Genomic DNA, 18,153 nt, shown 5'->3' with positions numbered 1-18,153 from the left:
TCGGATTCCACATCTTTCCTGTCTGGCCAAGGCAAGGTATCTGGGTGGAAAGTGTTTCAGCAACATCACCAGCTGCTGGCAAATTTGGGGAAAGGGCAGCTGACAGACGACACGTCAAAAGAAGCAGAGCAGTTCGTTTGCAAGCTGTACATCTCAAACTGTGAGACTGCAGATGGTGCCAGAACCATCATGTTCCGGAAAGCCACCGCCCCAGAAAATCTGCCCCCATCCAGTGATGCTCTGAGCTTCCACATCAAAAGAGCTCATTATCAGGCCTCAGTCTGGCAACGAGCTCATGAGAAGAAGCCGAACCTGCCGCCGATTGAAAGCATGGGCTGGCAACTGAAGGATGGCGTCTTCCTCCCCGTCCTGAAAACCCTTCCGTCTGTTCCAGACGCGCGCCTAGACATCATCTTCTGCACCTGCCAGAAGCAGTGCAGCAGTGGAAGGTGCAGATGCAGAAAGGCGAAGCTACCATGCACAGCAGCGTGCAAATGCCGGGAAATGCACGAGGAGTGTCTTAACGAGTGGTGAACTGACCGTGACCCTTTGGACGTGTGTGATGTTCATTGACCTTATCATATGAAATGTGAACATTTGACATTGTTTGCTGAATGCCTGTACATAGCTGATATGTTTACCTGTTGCTGAGCTTGTTCTCAACATGTTTCGGAAGTTTTTTTCTCGTGACAGAGTATTATGGAACATTAACGTTTGTCATGCTTCAGATTTGTGTATATTGTGTTATAATTGCCACAGAAATACCATAACATCTTAAATGTTGTTGAAATTTGTACAGATTATGCAACGTTATTGATAAAAACGTATGTTGAAACAAAAGTTGATAATAAATAGAGTGGTTATGTTTAAAGAATTGTCAGTTTTTGTGTGTGGGTGAGTTTTCAGGCTTGTGGCGGCCATTTTGAATATTTAATGATACAGGACAAACTAGCAAATATACACTTTGTCATACAGCAGAAATGGGAAGAGCACACCATAATTACTCACAAATGGCCTATCTCTATTTTAGGCCCCGTTTTTGAGAATAAATGGTCCAAATAGTGACCTTTGACTTTGACCTTGACCTTGACCTTTGACCTAGTTGATTGTGCACCATTGATCTGAACCCCTGCTGAAATGTAATTGTTGAATCAGATGTCCAGTGTGTACAACAGATGAGCCACTGCAAATCTTGATGGCGTCCAAGTTTAAACACATCTGAAATATGGGGTCAAAATGACCTTGACCTTGTCAGAATGATGATCAATGTATATTCATTTTAATGCTGAATACCTACTGGGTAATATCACTTATTTTTAGTGATTAGTTCGCAGTAGTTTACTGCCAAAAGACAACTTAAAATGCACACATGACAAAACAGTACAAGTCAATATTGTCAAGTCTCATGTGACCTTGACTTAAGGTCAAGGTCAAATACTCTGACAAGGCAACCATTGCCTATCGGTCATCTACCAACTAGCCATAAATTAACACCGTATCTCTAAAAACACCAAAGATATAAGCATTTGTTTGAGAATTAGTAGTCTCTTGATATCATGGCGGCCATCTTGGAAACCGTTGAATAGTAACGAATATAGGCATTTTTGACTTTGGCAACAGGCAGAAATGAATTCAGCACACCCAAATCCATAAGAATCAACCTGTTGCCATTAATTACCCACAAATGCCTACCTCTTTTTATTTAGGCCTCTTTTCGAGAATTTATCCTAGTCTATTTCTCAGTTTTTAAGTGTGCGTGTTCTTTTGTCCATTAAACAACAAATCGCGAATAAAACACGTTAGGGTCGACAAGAGTATCTGGGTCAGGTCGGGTTACTGTACTCGCATTGGTTGTTTTTTTTTTTTTTTGGGGGGGGGGGGGGGGGGGGGGGGGGGTGGAGAAAGAGTGCGCATAATAGCGCACACCAGTCGGCAGAACCAGCAAGCACAGCAGTGCTGGACGCGGCCTATGACGGCTTACAAGCGCCAAAACTAAAAATTAGTAATTAACCCGTGAAAGTTACTAATTTTCACGAGAAAATTGTTAATTACTAATTTTCACGTGTTAATAACTAACTTTCAAGTGTTAATGTCTAATTTTTAGTTTTGGCTCACTTCCTGATGGCTTAATACTAGCGCCAAAACTAAAAATTAGTAATTTTCACGCGTTAATTACTAATTTTCATGTGCCTCGTGACTGTGGGGGCTCAATGCGCATGCACGACTGTTACACCGGCCAGAGCGCAGCCAGAGCGAAACATCCTTTTCTGGTCCATAGTTGCAAATTAACAAGAGCTGAGCGCATGTGTAGATAACCGTGACATACACTGAACTGTCTGACAGCTTGTTGAATAACGAATTCTATCGAAAGATATTTGTGAAAATGTGTGAGTCTCGACCGAAGAGATCCGTCTGATAGTTATGGTGCGCCAAATTGATATTACTATCGTTAACTGTTATATATATAGGGTTTTGAAACTATCGTTAACTGTTATACAGAGTTTTGAAACTATCGTTAACTGTTATGTAGAGTTTCGAAACTATCGTTATCTGTTAGATAGAGTTTCAGAAACTCTATATAACAGCTAACGATAGTTTTATCGAAAGCGCGTCGGTATCGTTCCCGTCGGATAACTTGCTCGATAAGGCCTTCTATTAAAAGATATTTCAGATATTGTTTGAGAGTGATGTTTGCCGGACGTTGAAGCCTCTCAGTGCGGACTCTTAAAGTCCGACTACTGTAACCGAAAACGAGGCAAAAATTAAAAATAGTAATTAACACTGTTAATTACTCATTTTTACGTGAAAATGGTAACCCTCGGTTTTGGCACTAGTAAGCCGTCATAGCGGCCCCCTGTGGTGTAGTGTCCTGCTTGCTGCAGCAACAGTAATGCATGTCACAGTTTTCTGCAATAGTGCTTTCAGTGTGTTACGCCCTACCTGTCTCTTCATTTCTGGCATCTTTCTTCTCCTCCTCCAATATATATATCGCAGTTGCAGCTACCGAACAAGTCACAATTTCTCACGAGTTCGCTGTTGTCAAGCGGATACAATCTTCCCACAGTGCAGTGCACTCTAACTCTAAGAAGCAATTTCACTTGATCGAGAACCCCGAAACAACATCATGTGATGTAGAAGAAAACAACGGTGAATTAAGAACCCCTCACTTTCACCGCCTTCTTGCGCAGTTCTCCATCATCCTTCGTCTTTCAAACCCTGTGTGTGAGCCAGGTGTTAGCATTTCTTCTATTTGCATAAACATGATCATTTAAGACTTTTTCTCAGGGATAGACTAAAAGAAGTGGTGGCCAATTCATCAGCTTATCACAAGGAGTGGGTAAATAATCAGCCAGGCAAGTACAACCTGTGCTGTAGTAGGGGCGGGTAAATAATCAGCCAGGCTAGATGACCCTGTAGTAGGGGCGGGTAAATAATCAGCCAGGCAAGTAGGACCTGTAGAAGGGGCGGGTAAATAATCAGCCAGGCTAGTAGGACCTGTAGTAGGGGTGGGTAAATAATCAGCCAGGCTAGTAGACCCTGTTGTAGGGGCGGGTAAATAATCAGCCAGGCTAGTAGGACCTGTAGTAGGGGCGGTAAATAATCAGCCAGGCTAGAAGACCCTGTAGTAGGGGCGGGTAAATAATCAGCCAGGCTAGTAGGACCTGTAGTAGGGGCGGGTAAATAATCAGCCAGGCTAGTAGGACCTGTAGTAGGGGCGGGTAAATAATCAGCCAGGCTAGTAGGACCTGTAGTAGGGGCGGGTAAATAATCAGCCAGGCTAGAAGACCCTGTAATAGAACCTGTCTGACAGGTCTGACCAGTACAAATTATGTTCAAATGAAAAACACCTTTCAGTTGCACCTTACTTTTACGACATGCTGGGGAGCATTGGGTAAATTCTTCCCCCTAACCCGCGGGGGGGGGGGGGGGGGGGGGGGGGGTCAAAAATCGGTTAAGAGTAGGGGAAAAGATGCAGCACATTTCAACACTTGGCGCATTAAAAGGCTTATTCATATTGTTATTGTGCTTTAAATATCCTTATCTTGGATACAACCAAATATCCTTATCTTAGATACAACCAAATATCCTTATCTTGGATACAACCAAGTTCAGAAGTTTGTTAGTTAGTTTTTCTTTCATGTCTGAAATTTTGTTTCAAAGGTGGATATATATATACATTTACCTTGTTCTTGTGTGCATGTTGTCATTGTTTGTTTTTTGGTGTGTGGGTTATTTTTATTTTATTTTTTGTTGGGGGGGGGGGGGGGGGGGGGGAAGGGTTGCTTGATAAATTTACCAGCGATGTGACATGCATCTTCCCGTCGGATAACTTGCTCGATAAGGCCTTCTATTAAAAGATATTTCAGAAATAGTGTGAGAGTGATGTTTGCCGGACGTTGAAGCCTCTCAGTGCGGACTCTTAAAGTCCGACTACTGTGACCGAAAACGAGGCAAACAGGAAAATTAGTAATTAACACTGTTAATGACTAATTTTCACGCGAAAATGGTAACCCTAGGTTTTGGCACTAGTAAGCCGTCATAGCGGCCCCCTGTGGTGTAGTGTCCTGCTTGCTGCAGGCAACAGTAATGTTGGTCGCCGCAATCTGTGTCGCTGTTATAGACTCTATAGAGTACACATGGGGAGGGAGACGGTGTAACATAACCATGGGTGAGTCAGTGTCAGAAACTCAGTGTTTATGTTTGTGCCCTGGCTGTCAGTGAGAGAGAGGGCCAGTGGCATGGGAAGTTGCCAGTCTGGGAACAAAACACTGTCACATAGCTGGTAAATTTATCAAGCAACCCTTCCCCCCCCCCCCCCCCCCCCCCAACAAAAAATAAAATAAAAATAACCCACACACCAAAAAACAAACAATGACAACATGCACACAAGAACAAGGTAAATGTATATATATATCCACCTTTGAAACAAAATTTCAGACATGAAAGAAAAACTAACTAACAAACTTCTGAACTTGGTTGTATCCAAGATAAGGATATTTGGTTGTATCTAAGATAAGGATATTTGGTTGTATCCAAGATAAGGATATTTAAAGCACAATAACAATATGAATAAGCCTTTTAATGCGCCAAGTGTTGAAATGTGCTGCATCTTTTCCCCTACTCTTAACCGATTTTGACCCCCCCCCCCCCCCCCCCCCCCCCCCCCCGCGGGTTAGGGGGAAGAATTTACCCAATGCTCCCCAGCATGTCGTAAGAGGCGACTAACGGATTCTGTTTCTCTTTTTACCTTTGTTAAGTGTTTCTTGTATAGAATATAGTCAATTTTTGTAAAGATTTTAGTCAAGCAGTATGTAAGAAATGTTAAGTCCTTTGTACTGGAAACTTGCATTCTCCCAGTAAGGTAATACATTGTACTACGTTGCAAGCCCCTGGAGCAAATTTTTGATTAGTGCTTTTGTGAACAAGAAACAATTGACAAGTGGCTCTATCCCATCTCTCCCCTTTCCCAGTCGCAAAATAACCTTCGTGGTTGAAAACGACGTTAAACACCAAATAAAGAAAGAAAGAACCGATTTTGACAGAAGGCATGCTTTTCGGGGATGGACAAATCACAAAACATTTAACTCACCAGTCATTCAACTCACCAGTCATTCAACTCACCAGTCATTTAACTCACCAGTCATTCAACTCACCAGTCATTCAACTCACCTGTCATTCAACTCACCAGTCATTTAACTCACCAGTCATTCAACTACATTTTTGCAACTCCAAGAAATTAAGTCACTATAGCCCGCCAGATATTACACTAGCCCAGTACCTACCACACACACAAATGATGATGCTGATACTGATAGTATGAATGACTGTCAAATTTTAGGTATACAAAATATTTGTGATACAGTCGACAGCTGGGCTGTGGTCAGTGATAAATTATTGTATGGACTTTTCCCTGGAATCTCAGTCTGGCATGTTACATAGTTCTTCACACAAGTTGCTCTTTACCAGAAAATGGGGGCATGTTTGCAGATGACAGAAGTTTCAACATATGCAGTGTTTATATATATACAGTATATATATACATGTATATATATATATGGCTTTAAAACTTGATTAAAGCACAACTGAGACACTTAAAAGTAAGGTGCAACTGAAAGGTGTTTTTCATTTGAACATAATTTGTACTGGTCAGACCTGTCAGACAGGTTCTATTACAGGGTCTTCTAGCCTGGCTGATTATTTACCCGCCCCTACTACAGGTCCTACTAGCCTGGCTGATTATTTACCCGCCCCTACTACAGGTCCTACTAGCCTGGCTGATTATTTACCCGCCCCTACTACAGGTCCTACTAGCCTGGCTGATTATTTACCCGCCCCTACTACAGGGTCTTCTAGCCTGGCTGATTATTTACCCGCCCCTACTACAGGTCCTACTAGCCTGGCTGATTATTTACCCGCCCCTACTACAGGGTCTACTAGCCTGGCTGATTATTTACCCACCCCTACTACAGGTCCTACTAGCCTGGCTGATTATTTACCCGCCCCTTCTACAGGTCCTACTCGCCTGGCTGATTATTTACCCGCCCCTTCTACAGGGTCATCTAGCCTGGCTGATTATTTACCCGCCCCTACTACAGCACAGGTTGTACTTGCCTGGCTGATTATTTACCCACTCCTTGTGATAAGCTGATGAATTGGCCACCACTTCTTTTAGTCTATCCCTGAGAAAAAGTCTTAAATGATCATGTTTATGCAAATAGAAGAAATGCTAACACCTGGCTCACACACAGGGGTTGAAAGACGAAGGATGATGGAGAACTGCGCAAGAAGGCGGTGAAAGTGAGGGGTTCTTAATTCACCGTTGTTTTCTTCTACATCACATGATGTTGTTTCGGGGTTCTCGATCAAGTGAAATTGCTTCTTAGAGTTAGAGTGCACTGCACTGTGGGAAGATTGTATCCGCTTGACAAGCGAACTCGTGAGAAATTGTGACTTGTTCGGTAGCTGCAACTGCGATATATATATTGGAGGAGGAGAAGAAAGATGCCAGAAATGAAGAGACAGGTAGGGCGTAACACACTGACTTTCCGGATGTCCCACAGGACAAGCTGTTTAACTTTTTAAAGAAGATCAAGATTTATTTACTTATTTACAAAATTTGAAGTAAAACATTTTGAAGTAACAAGTGTGACACAATGTGAAACTATGAGTTTATTTCATGACGGTGCTTTGAACCTTCTCCACTTTGATGTGTTAAACCTCAATGTCGTTAGTTTTCAAACGCGGAGCCAAAGTAAACTGAGAAAGGACAAAACATTGAATAGGTCAGGAAGTTAACCAGAAAGGTCAGGTCAGGAAGTTAACCAGATAGGTCAGGTCAGGAAGTTAACCAGATAGGTCAGGTCAGGAAGTTAACCAAATAGGTCAGGTCAGGAAGTTAACCAGATAGGTCAGGTCAGGAAGTTAACCAGCGGATAGGTCAGGTCAGGAAGTTAACCAGAAAGGTCAGGTCAGGAAGTTAACCAGATAGGTCAGGTCAGGAAGTTAACCAAATACGATAAGATAAGAAAACTTTAATGTCCATTTTCATTTTACACAAACATGGAAATTTTTCTTTTGGCACCACATCGCATTTCTAATAAGACAAACACACGATCATTAAGCATAATCAAACATAAATACACTACTAAGATTAACTTATAACATGAGCATTTACAATAAGCATCATTTATATATATCACAGTCACTGACGCTCAGAACCACAGCGGATGCCAAGAGATATATGTTGTAGAGACGTGAAAAAACAACAACCAGCCAACCAACCAACCAACCAATGCACTGGATTTATTTGATAATGTTTGCAACCTGAATAGGGGGTAGACTAGAGACTTTTGCGCAAGAATCTCTACTGAATATGTAAGAAAAATATACATTATAATAATATTTTATTTACCTCCCCATGGCCACAGGCTCTAAAATACCCCCCCCTCCTTTTTCTTCCCAAGGCCAGTCTGAAAAGATTGTGAGTGTTGTCACTGAGTAAGTCTCTGGACCTGTAATATAACTGCTCGAGAGGAAGAAGAAATGGGGTGAAATCTGACACCATGCTTATCTTGCAGTGTGGAGGATACGCACAGAGCACCCTGACACATTTAATTACAAGCAGACTCTCTCACTGGGGGAGCTCATGCCACAGAGCATACAAGTATAAGCTTATGAGACTCAAAACAGTGAGGTTAGTTGCTCATCTATTTGCTTTTATTGGTGATCCTGAAAGGTTCTACCTTTTAACTCGTTTTGAATAAAAATCATTTTACAAACCCGTTATTCAAGATATAGAATACAGACTTATAATTCTTACCAAGAAACATCTTAACTACTTTTCATTTTAACGAATTCCACAGAGCATTATCATCTCAACCCCAACCCCTGCCCTCCTCTCCTTATCTTTCATTTTTTAAATTTTTTTTGAAAGCGGACAAACACTCAAGTCCTTAATGGCTTAAAACCGTAGGACATTCAATATTAATTTTACGGTTAGTTGTTGCTTTTTGGGTCCAGCGGACCATATAGGCCAAATCAGGAAACACCTCCAACAAAAATGTAATATCGGATGGAAGTATAATTGCTCTAAGTTACTATCATTGTAATAACTGATGGAACCGGCAGGGAGAAGGAGTAGCGTTTTAAGGAAAGAAGGGATTTCTTGCTTTTGTTTTAGATTTTGCAGGGGATAGCGCGAACGCAGTCCCCCTCACCAAAAAATTACGCACTCGAGTCATCAACATTTGTGATGATCGCAGGGGTCAACCCATCCGGAGTGCAATGGACAGGCCTCGCCCTGGGGGTACCCCCTTGTTGATCAAGGTTTCCCCCGTGCCAGGTAAGTATGCCCTGACACCCCTCGTCACTGACCCCGACCCACAACCCTTTCTCAAACTCCCATGGTACTTTTGTGCTAATACAATACGCTTGTATTTCATTTGTTATGTTTTGTTTAGTGTACAGTAAAAATATCCCGTTTCCACCAGAACATAAGTATACAATAATGTTAGAGCAACCGTTTAATATGTCAATCGATATATTTTTTTAAACAGTAGCAACAAAAACGTTTGTCACATGATGTTGTTCATCTAACAACGATGTTGTTCATGTCTGTTTCTATTCTTAGTAACTAATTAGAATTGAGCATGCGTACAATCCCGAAGAAGCTTGAATGGAGTCACTTGTGATCTCTGAGCTGGTTACTTAAACTATCTATCACAGTTAGTTCCTGCATTCTGGTTTGTTTGATTTAAACGATTTCATACTTATCATATTAGTACCACATCGAATCTAACAGGGAATTCCCTTTTGAGACAACTCTGCTTTAGCACTGTACACAACACCGTGGATTGCTCCCCTGAAAAGTACAGCTGCTGTTCGTTCTCTGTTTAAAATGATGTGGCTGCTCCTCCACTCATTTTAAGGCACTACCCTTTTCTTTCCCTGCTCCTCCACTCATTTTAAGGCACTACCCTTTTCTTTCCCTATTCTGTTGCCATGCCTGAGCTGTTCCCGAAGCATTTTGCGAATGTAAAATGAGCCCCACTTTGGATGTGGGCTGAGTATGCGCTCAAACCACTGTCATGACTATGGTAGCAAGTGATCGGCTGACGGCTGAGCCTGCCGATGTGTCTCACTACTGAGTGCCACTTGAAGTTTGGCTCATTTTAAATTCACTAAAGGTTGTAGGTTCAGGCTTGGAAACCGGATACAGAAAACATAGAAAGAGAGAGAGAGATATTTAGACTAAGTGGAGGAGCTGACGCAAAGATGAAACAGAACATGAAAAGCATCTGCACTAATAGGGGGGAGTTATCCATTATGTTTTGCAGAGTGCTGAGTTGTCTCAAAAGGGAATTCCCTATAACTACAGTAGAAGGTTCGATGCGGTGATATATGAAGAGAATGATGAAACACTCATACAAACAACTCCTTAAATCAAACGAACCAGAATGCAGGAACTGATTTTGATTGATTGTTTAAGTAATCAACTAGATATAGTATTTAAACTGTAATCAGAGAACAGAAGTAGCTCCGATGCGTTTTTCTTCAACATTCTATGGGAGGTCAATTCTGATTGGTTACTAACAATAGAAACATTGTATGTTAAGGCATCATAAACAAAATCATGCGACAAACTTGTTAGTTGTTACCGTTTAAACGACATACCAATCTACATATTAATCTTTTGTGCCAACATTATTCAATGCATTTTTTCTCACCAAAACGGGGTTATTCGTAATACACAGAGTAAAATATAACACACTGGAGTGCAAGCGTAATGTATGAGCACTAAAGTACCATGGGAGTTTGGAAAAGTGTTGTGGGTCGGGCTCAGTGACGAGGGGTGTCAGGGCATACTTACCTGGCACGGGGGAAACCTTGATCAACAAGGAGGTACCCCCAGGGCGAGGCCTGTCCATTGCACTCCGGATGGGTTGACCCCTGCGATCATCACAAATGTTGATGACTCGAGTGTGTAATTTCTTGGTGAGGGGGACTGCGTTCGCGCTATCCCCTGCAAAATCTAAATAAAAGCAAGTAAACCCTCCCCTATGCAAGGAGCTGAACCTGCCTGGGGCTTCCTTTGTCCTATGTCACTTTATTATGTTGGTGAGGCCTATCATTTCACCCTGAACATTGATCAGTCCCTGACAACTCGATACTGCAGCCTTAATATGAAAGGGTTGAGCAACCCTACAACTTTTACAAAGTATATTGTGATTGTTTGGTCTCTTGGTTCATCTGTCCAACAATCAAGTTCAGCAGTACAGCTGATCGTGTCAATTTGGTTTCAGGTTGTTTGATAATTAATATAATCGTTCAAATCACACGTGTGTATATCATGTAAATGAGGTCATGTCAAACAAGTCTGGCAGGGACCTGTTTTTCCACTGCTTATGATGCCAAAGTCACCGAGAAAAACGTCATTATACAAATAAAAAAAAATCCGCTCGCTTATTACACATTTTTGGAACTAACACGTCACGCCACACTTTCAGAGTGACGTTTTCTTACTTTGACTTAATAGATTCCACCAGGCTTTAGAAGAGATCGAGGTTCCAAAACAAGCGTCTTCAATTTAACTGCCTCGACTGCAGGACTGTTTCAGTCCCTGGTAAAATACACGTAAGTAGGATAAACAGAATACTACATGGCTTGCTGTGTCTACCAGATTTACACTCGTTGCTTTTTCAAATAGTGAACAGCTCGCTTTCGCTCGCAGTTCAATATTTTTTAAAAACCAACTCGTGTAAATCTGGTACGACACAGCAAGCCATGTAGTATTCTCTATGTGTAAAAACGTTCTGAGAATCGGAGCTAGATCCCGAGAATAAACAGTTGTTTTCAAGGGGAGTAATCCACTTTGCATAATGCCACAGCAAAGTTGTCGGGAAAGGGAATTCCCTGTTGGGTTCCCTATTGTAATTAGTGAAGAATAATAGAGCGTGCCGACAAAAATTTTAAATCCCCAAAAGCCACAATACAGGAAATGGTTTTTATTGTTTAAGGAAGATTAGTTAAATATGATAGAAGATCATAAATGGCTCAGTAGCTTCTTCAAAAGTGTTCAATGGGAGCTCAATTCTGATTGGTCAGTAAGAATAGAAACATTGTATGTTAAGGCAGTCATGAACAAAATCATGTTGCCAACTTGTTAGTTGTTACTGTTTGAAAGATCTTATCAATCTACATATTAATCTTTTGCGCCAACATTATTCTGTACACTCCTTTTCACAAAAATGGTTTGATTTTAATGCACAAAATGAAACGTAACAAAATGAAATGCAAGAGCAGTGTATGAGAACTAAAGTACCATGGGAGTTTGGAAAAGGGTTGTGGGTCAGGGTCAGTGACGAGGGGTGTCAGGGCATACTTACCTGGCACGGGGGAAACCTTGATCAACAAGGAGGTACCCCCAGGGCGAGGCCTATCCATTGCACTCCGGATGGGTTGACCCCTGCGATCATCACAAATGTTGATGACTCGAGTGCGTAATTTCTTGGTGAGGGGGACTGCGTTCGCGCTATCCCCTGCAAATTCTAAATAAAAGCAAGTAAACCTCCTCCTCTTGTAATAGTCTCCGGTATTAGTCACAGCATAGCCAGTTGCTGTTATTGTTCATTACACAGTTGATTTAGATGCAGTCTCTCTTGGTGCATGTCTAACGCTTTAGTTCAGCAGTACAGAGGATCGTGTCAAGTTGGTGTAATCTTGTTTGATAATTGATATACCCCCACCTTTAACTGACATATGTAACCCTTTATGTTAACATGTTTTGAGGATCGTGTCAAGTTGGTGTAATCTTGTTTGATAATTGATATACCCTCCCCCCCCCCTGCTTCAACTGACAAGTAACCCTTTATGTTAAAATGTTTTGAGGATCGTGTCAAGTTGGTGTAATCTTGTTTGATAATTGATATACCCTCCCCCTCCCCCCTTCAACTGACAAGTAACCCTTTATGTTAAAATGTTTTGAGGATCGTGTCAAGTTGGTGTAATCTTGTTTGATAATTGATATACCCCCACCCCCCCCCCCCCCCCCTTCAACTGACAAGTAACCCTTTATGTTAACATGTTTTGAGAATCGGGTCTCAGAATGAAGTTTCTTTCAAGGGGAGTTATCCACTTTGCATAATGCCACAGCAGAGTTGTCTGAACAGGGAATTCCCTGTTCGGTTCCCTGCGCTAGTGATTGAAGAATAATAGAGCGTGCCGACAAAGGTGTTAAATCGACAAAACCAGAATACAGAGTGTGGTTTTGATTGTTTAAGGAAGACTATTTAAACTATAATCGGAGATCAGAATTGGCTCAGTAGCTTGTTCTTCGGTGTTCAATAGGAGCTCTATTCTGATTGGTTACTAAGAATAGGCAACATTGTATGTTAAGGTAGTAAGGAAAAGCATCATGTGACAAGTTTGTTAGTTGTTTTTGTTTTTAAAAGAAATATTAATCTACATATGTATCTTTTGTGCCAATATTTTTAATACTTTTCTTCTCACAAGAACGGTGTTATTTTTGATACACAAAATGAAATGTAACAAAATGAAATGCAAGAGCAGTGTATGAGCACTAAAGTACCATGGGAGTTTGGAAAAGTGTTGTGGGTCGGGCTCAGTGACGAGGGGTGTCAGGGCATACTTACCTGGCACGGGGGAAACCTTGATCAACAAGGAGGTACCCCCAGGGCGAGGCCTGTCCATTGCACTCCGGATGGGTTGACCCCTGCGATCATCACAAATGTTGATGACTCGAGTGTGTAATTTCTTGGTGAGGGGGACTGCGTTCGCGCTATCCCCTGCAAAATCTAAATAAAAGCAAGTAAACCCTCCCCTATGCAAGGAGCTGAACCTGTCTGAGGCTACCTTTGTCCTATCTCACTTTATTTTGTTGCCTGCATGTTGGTGAGGCCTATCATTTCACCCTGAACATTGATCAGTCCCTGACAACTCGATACTGCAACTATAGGAAAGGGTTTTCAACCCTGCAACAAAGTACTTTTGTCAAGTTCTGAGGTTCAGATGCTATATTGTGATTATTTGGTCTCTTGGTTCATCTGTCCAACAATCAAGTTCAGCAGTACAGCTGATCGTGTCAATTTGGTTTCAGGTTGTTTGATAATTAATATAATCGTTCAAATCACATGTGTGTATATCATGTAAATGAGGTCATGTCAAAAAAGTCTTGCAGGAACCTGTTTTCCACTGCTTATGATGCCAAAGTCACCGGGACAAACGTCATTATAGAAGAAAACAATTGCGCTCGCTAATTCCCCTCGATACATTTTTGGAACTAACACGTCACGCCACACTTTCAGAGTGACGTTTCTTTGCTTTGACGTAATAGATTGCACGAGGCTTTAGAAGAGATCGAGGTTCCAAAACAAGCGTCTTCAATTTAGCTGCCTCGACTGCAAGACATTTTCAGTAAAATACACGTAAGTACAGTATGTAGGATCAACAGAATACTACATGGCTCGCTTTCGCTCGCAGTTCAATATTTAAAAAAACAACTCGTGTAAATCTGGTACGACACAGCAAGCCATGTAGTATTCTCTATGTGTAAAAACGTTCTGAGAATCGGAGCTAGATCCCGAGAATAAACAGTTGTTTTCAAGGGGAGTAATCCACTTTGCATAATGCCACAGCAAAGTTGTCGGGAAAGGGAATTCCCTGTTGGGTTCCCTATTGTAATTAGTGAAGAATAATAGAGCGTGCCGACAAAAATTTTAAATCCCCAAAAGCCACAATACAGGAAATGGTTTTTATTGTTTAAGGAAGATTAGTTAAATATGATAGAAGATCATAAATGGCTCAGTAGCTTCTTCAAAAGTGTTCAATGGGAGCTCAATTCTGATTGGTCAGTAAGAATAGAAACATTGTATGTTAAGGCAGTCATGAACAAAATCATGTTGCCAACTTGTTAGTTGTTACTGTTTGAAAGATCTTATCAATCTACATATTAATCTTTTGCGCCAACATTATTCTGTACACTCCTTTTCACAAAAATGGTTTGATTTTAATGCACAAAATGAAACGTAACAAAATGAAATGCAAGAGCAGTGTATGAGAACTAAAGTACCATGGGAGTTTGGAAAAGGGTTGTGGGTCAGGGTCAGTGACGAGGGGTGTCAGGGCATACTTACCTGGCACGGGGAAACCTTGATCAACATACTGTCTCTCTTGGTGCTTCTGTCTAACGCTTTAGTTCAGCAGTACAGAGGATCGTGTCAAGTTGGTGTAATCTTGTTTGATAATTGATATACCCCCCCCCCCCCCTCCCCCGTTTCAACTGACATGTAATCCTTTATGTTAAAATGTTTTGAGAATCGGGTCTCAGAATGAAGTTTCTTTCAAGGGGAGTAATCCACTTTGCATAATGCCACAGCAAAGTTGTCGGGAAAGGGAATTCCCTGTTGGGTTCCCTGCGCTAGTGATTGAAGAATAATAGAGCGTGCTGACAAAGGTGTTAAATCGACAAAACCAGAATACAGAGTGTGGTTTTGATTGTTTAAGGAAGACTATTTAAACTATAATCGGAGATCAGAATTGGCTCAGTAGCTTGTTCTTCGGTGTTCAATAGGAGCTCTATTCTGATTGGTTACTAAGAATAGCAACATTGTATGTTAAGGCATCATGTGAGCTTGTTAGTTGTTTTTGTTTTTAAAAGAAATATTAATCTACATATGTATTTTTTTTGCCAACATTTTGAATACTTTTCTTCTCACAAGAACGGTGTTATTTTTGATACACAAAATGAAACGTAACAAAATGAAATGCAAGAGCAGTGTATGAGCACTAAAGTACCATGGGAGTTTGGAAAAGTGTTGTGGGTCGGGCTCAGTGACGAGGGGTGTCAGGGCATACTTACCTGGCACGGGGGAAACCTTGATCAACAAGGGGGTACCCCCAGAGCGAGGCCTGTCCATTGCACTCCGGATGGGTTGACCCCTGCGATCATCACAAATGTTGATGACTCGAGTGCGTAATTTCTTGGTGAGGGGGACTGCGTTCGCGCTATCCCCTGCAAAATGTAAATCAAAAACAAGTAATCCCTTGATAAAGTGTTCGTTCTGTCTCACCACACTGGTTCGTTCTGTTGTGTCGTTCATAGATTGGTTATGCTTCTCGTTTTACACTTGATATTTACCAGTTTGAGATGACATGATCCAGGTGTACTGTTGTACCTGATGTGACAGAGATGGGCATCTCGGCAACTTCTGCAAAGTTCTCTTGTGCTGTAAGAGATTCGCATGAATCTCTATCATGATATTTGCATGGTTTTGATTCTGTTTCAGGCCTGAGATGTGTACATTTTCTTAATGGATATAAGGGGAGAATGAAGCTCTTTTGGTGTGTGAGAGTGTATGGTTTTATTCCATGTGCTGTCAATCAAAATCTGAGAAACAGATGTGTTTCATGCATAATAACGTTTGATCTGCAAGACGAATGATTTGTATATAAATGCAGCATTGACAGTTGATTTAGATGTCCATTGCAAAGTAGATTTAATGTTTTTTCTTGGCGCATCTGTCTGTTACCCTTTAGGTAGACATAAATCCCCAAAACAGGGAGACAAAATAACACGCTTTCTTTCTTCACAACTTTCTTTCATGAAGTCACAAGTGCGCGTATTTTTCTAGCAATAGGCGTGTCCCCTGTTTTGAGTGAACACTATTTTCGTGGTGCACTACCTCTGTTATTGAAAAAATGAAAAAAATACACAGCGGCCATAATTTCTCTCAAAGAGATTGTTTTAGAGTGCAGATCAAAAAAAGTCGATGCTTAAATAATTTGAAAACACAGTTGGTTATATATAGGTTACACACTCCGAGTTCTGAATATGGACCCTAGGGAAAATTTGCACGATATTCTAATTCCGACGTTTTCATTAAAAAAATCAACTTTTTGACACAAACTCTGCGAGTGCCTGTTTTCTGCTCATCAAACCTTCCGCGACCGCAAATCCTGTCATCAAATTCATGTGCGAAACGTTTTTAGGTAAACGCGCCATAAAACGTCTGCTTTTGTATTCAGTCATCTATACTGCTTAAGAAAACGAATAACAGTTATTTCTAGCGTGTTGAAATGAAATTTGATACTGTGCAGTTACCGACCGGTTTCAGTCGGTGACCCTCAAGTGACAAGTCGGTTGTCAGAGGCATTCGCCAAAAAGACTGCGTGTGTGATTTTACAAGCGATGATGATGATTGCTGAATTTGTGCTTATTCGAGCTGTTGTGCTTCAGGGTTCAAATTTGGATTACTTACTTCTTCAATCGTCATTAATTTTAGGTGAGCCTTACTTTGATGTCTGTCGTTCAGTCTTAGGCCCGCAGTTATCGCTGCAGTATAGTTTTGTTCTGCTGTTTTTTTCAATGTTGGTCAAAACTTGTAAATCTATTTGCATGCATGACCTGAACCTAGACACCGTTGTTAACTTTAACATTGAAAAATAACACACGCAAGACTCGACCTTCTTCGCCACCTTTTATTTTCACCGTATCTCTAACTTTGTAAGTTGTTGGTAAACTTTTTCAGTAGCCGAAGATTCTACGATAGATCTGCACCAGACGATCGACAGATGGGACAGGACAGCCTTGTTCTGTTGAACCAGATTTAGCATTCTTTCTTTCTTTCTTTCTTTATTTGGTGTTTAACGTCGTTTTCAACCATTCAAGGTTATATCGCGACGGGACCAGATTTAGCAATCAATGCTGTAAAAGCGATAGCAAATGAACAAAACTGTAAGCAAACTGTTTTAGTTTAATTCTTATTTCGTCGCTCAGGATTTTGTTGTCGGGATTGATCTAAGCGGTTGCCCATGAAGAGTACTAGAGTTGTGCGCCTTGAATCACTGTGTGTCTCTGTCGTTCTCTCTCCTTCGCTCTCTCTCTCTCACCGCTTCGGCCAACTCATAATCTTCACTCAGCTCTTTTCACCCCAGCAGATTATGTGTATTCTTTGTTGTTTTCTTTATTTCTTCAATGTTAAAATGTATGTAGAGCGTTAGCTAAACGTGAGTTCGACTTTTATACCGCAGAATATCTCAATCGTTTTGCTGAAGAAAATAGTCCCCGAGTTAACGATAAATATGCAGATGACCTCTATAAATTATTCAAGTGTACTCTGAGATCAAAGACAATGACAGGTAAGTTCGAGACTCGGTTGTGATGGATTATCCATATGGTTGTGATGGATTATCCAGAATAATCTCCTCCTCAGCTAACAGAGACTTCTTCTTCTTCTTCTTCTTCTGCGTTCGTGGGCTGAAACTCCCACGTACACTCGTGTTTTTTGCACGAGTGGAATTTTACGTGTATGACCGTTTTTTACCCGGCCATTTAGGCAGCCACGCCGTTTTCGAAGGAAGCATGCTGGGTATTTTCGTGTTTCTATAACCCACCGAACTCTGACATGGATTACAGGATCTTTTTCGTGCGCACTTGGTCTTGTGCTTGCGTGTACACACGGGGGTGTTCGGACACCGAGGAGAGTCTGCACACAAAGTTGACTCTGAGAAATAAATCTCTCGCCGAACGTGGGGACGAACTCACGCTGACAGCGGCCAACTGGATACAAATCCAGCGCGCTACCGACTGAGCTACATCCCCGCCCGCTAACAGAGACAAAGAGGCAGGTCATGGGA

At 41.4% G+C, this 18,153-nt stretch overlaps 5 non-coding genes across 5 annotated transcripts; 4 read left to right on the top strand and 1 right to left on the bottom strand.

Annotated features, from left to right (window-relative positions):
* Positions 1 to 8,686: 8,686 nt before the first annotated feature.
* On the bottom strand, positions 8,687 to 8,850 carry LOC138960517 (U1 spliceosomal RNA). The gene has a single exon (XR_011453997.1). It is a non-coding gene; the product is annotated as a U1 spliceosomal RNA (small nuclear RNA).
* A 1,511-nt stretch (positions 8,851 to 10,361) lies between these two features.
* Positions 10,362 to 10,525, top strand: LOC138960519 (U1 spliceosomal RNA). Its single transcript, XR_011453999.1, has one exon. It is a non-coding gene; the product is annotated as a U1 spliceosomal RNA (small nuclear RNA).
* A 1,352-nt stretch (positions 10,526 to 11,877) lies between these two features.
* Positions 11,878 to 12,041, top strand: LOC138960513 (U1 spliceosomal RNA). Its single transcript, XR_011453994.1, has one exon. It is a non-coding gene; the product is annotated as a U1 spliceosomal RNA (small nuclear RNA).
* Positions 12,042 to 13,143: 1,102 nt separating this feature from the next.
* On the top strand, positions 13,144 to 13,307 carry LOC138960518 (U1 spliceosomal RNA). Its single transcript, XR_011453998.1, has one exon. It is a non-coding gene; the product is annotated as a U1 spliceosomal RNA (small nuclear RNA).
* Positions 13,308 to 15,368: 2,061 nt separating this feature from the next.
* Positions 15,369 to 15,532, top strand: LOC138960520 (U1 spliceosomal RNA). Its single transcript, XR_011454000.1, has one exon. It is a non-coding gene; the product is annotated as a U1 spliceosomal RNA (small nuclear RNA).
* The last annotated feature ends 2,621 nt before the right edge of the window (positions 15,533 to 18,153 follow it).

This window comes from Littorina saxatilis, linkage group LG2 (genome assembly GCF_037325665.1).
Source record: "Littorina saxatilis isolate snail1 linkage group LG2, US_GU_Lsax_2.0, whole genome shotgun sequence".
Classification (NCBI taxonomy): domain Eukaryota; kingdom Metazoa; phylum Mollusca; class Gastropoda; order Littorinimorpha; family Littorinidae; genus Littorina; species Littorina saxatilis.
Note: the sequence above shows the minus strand (reverse complement) of the source record. Positions and strands in the feature narration are given on the sequence as shown.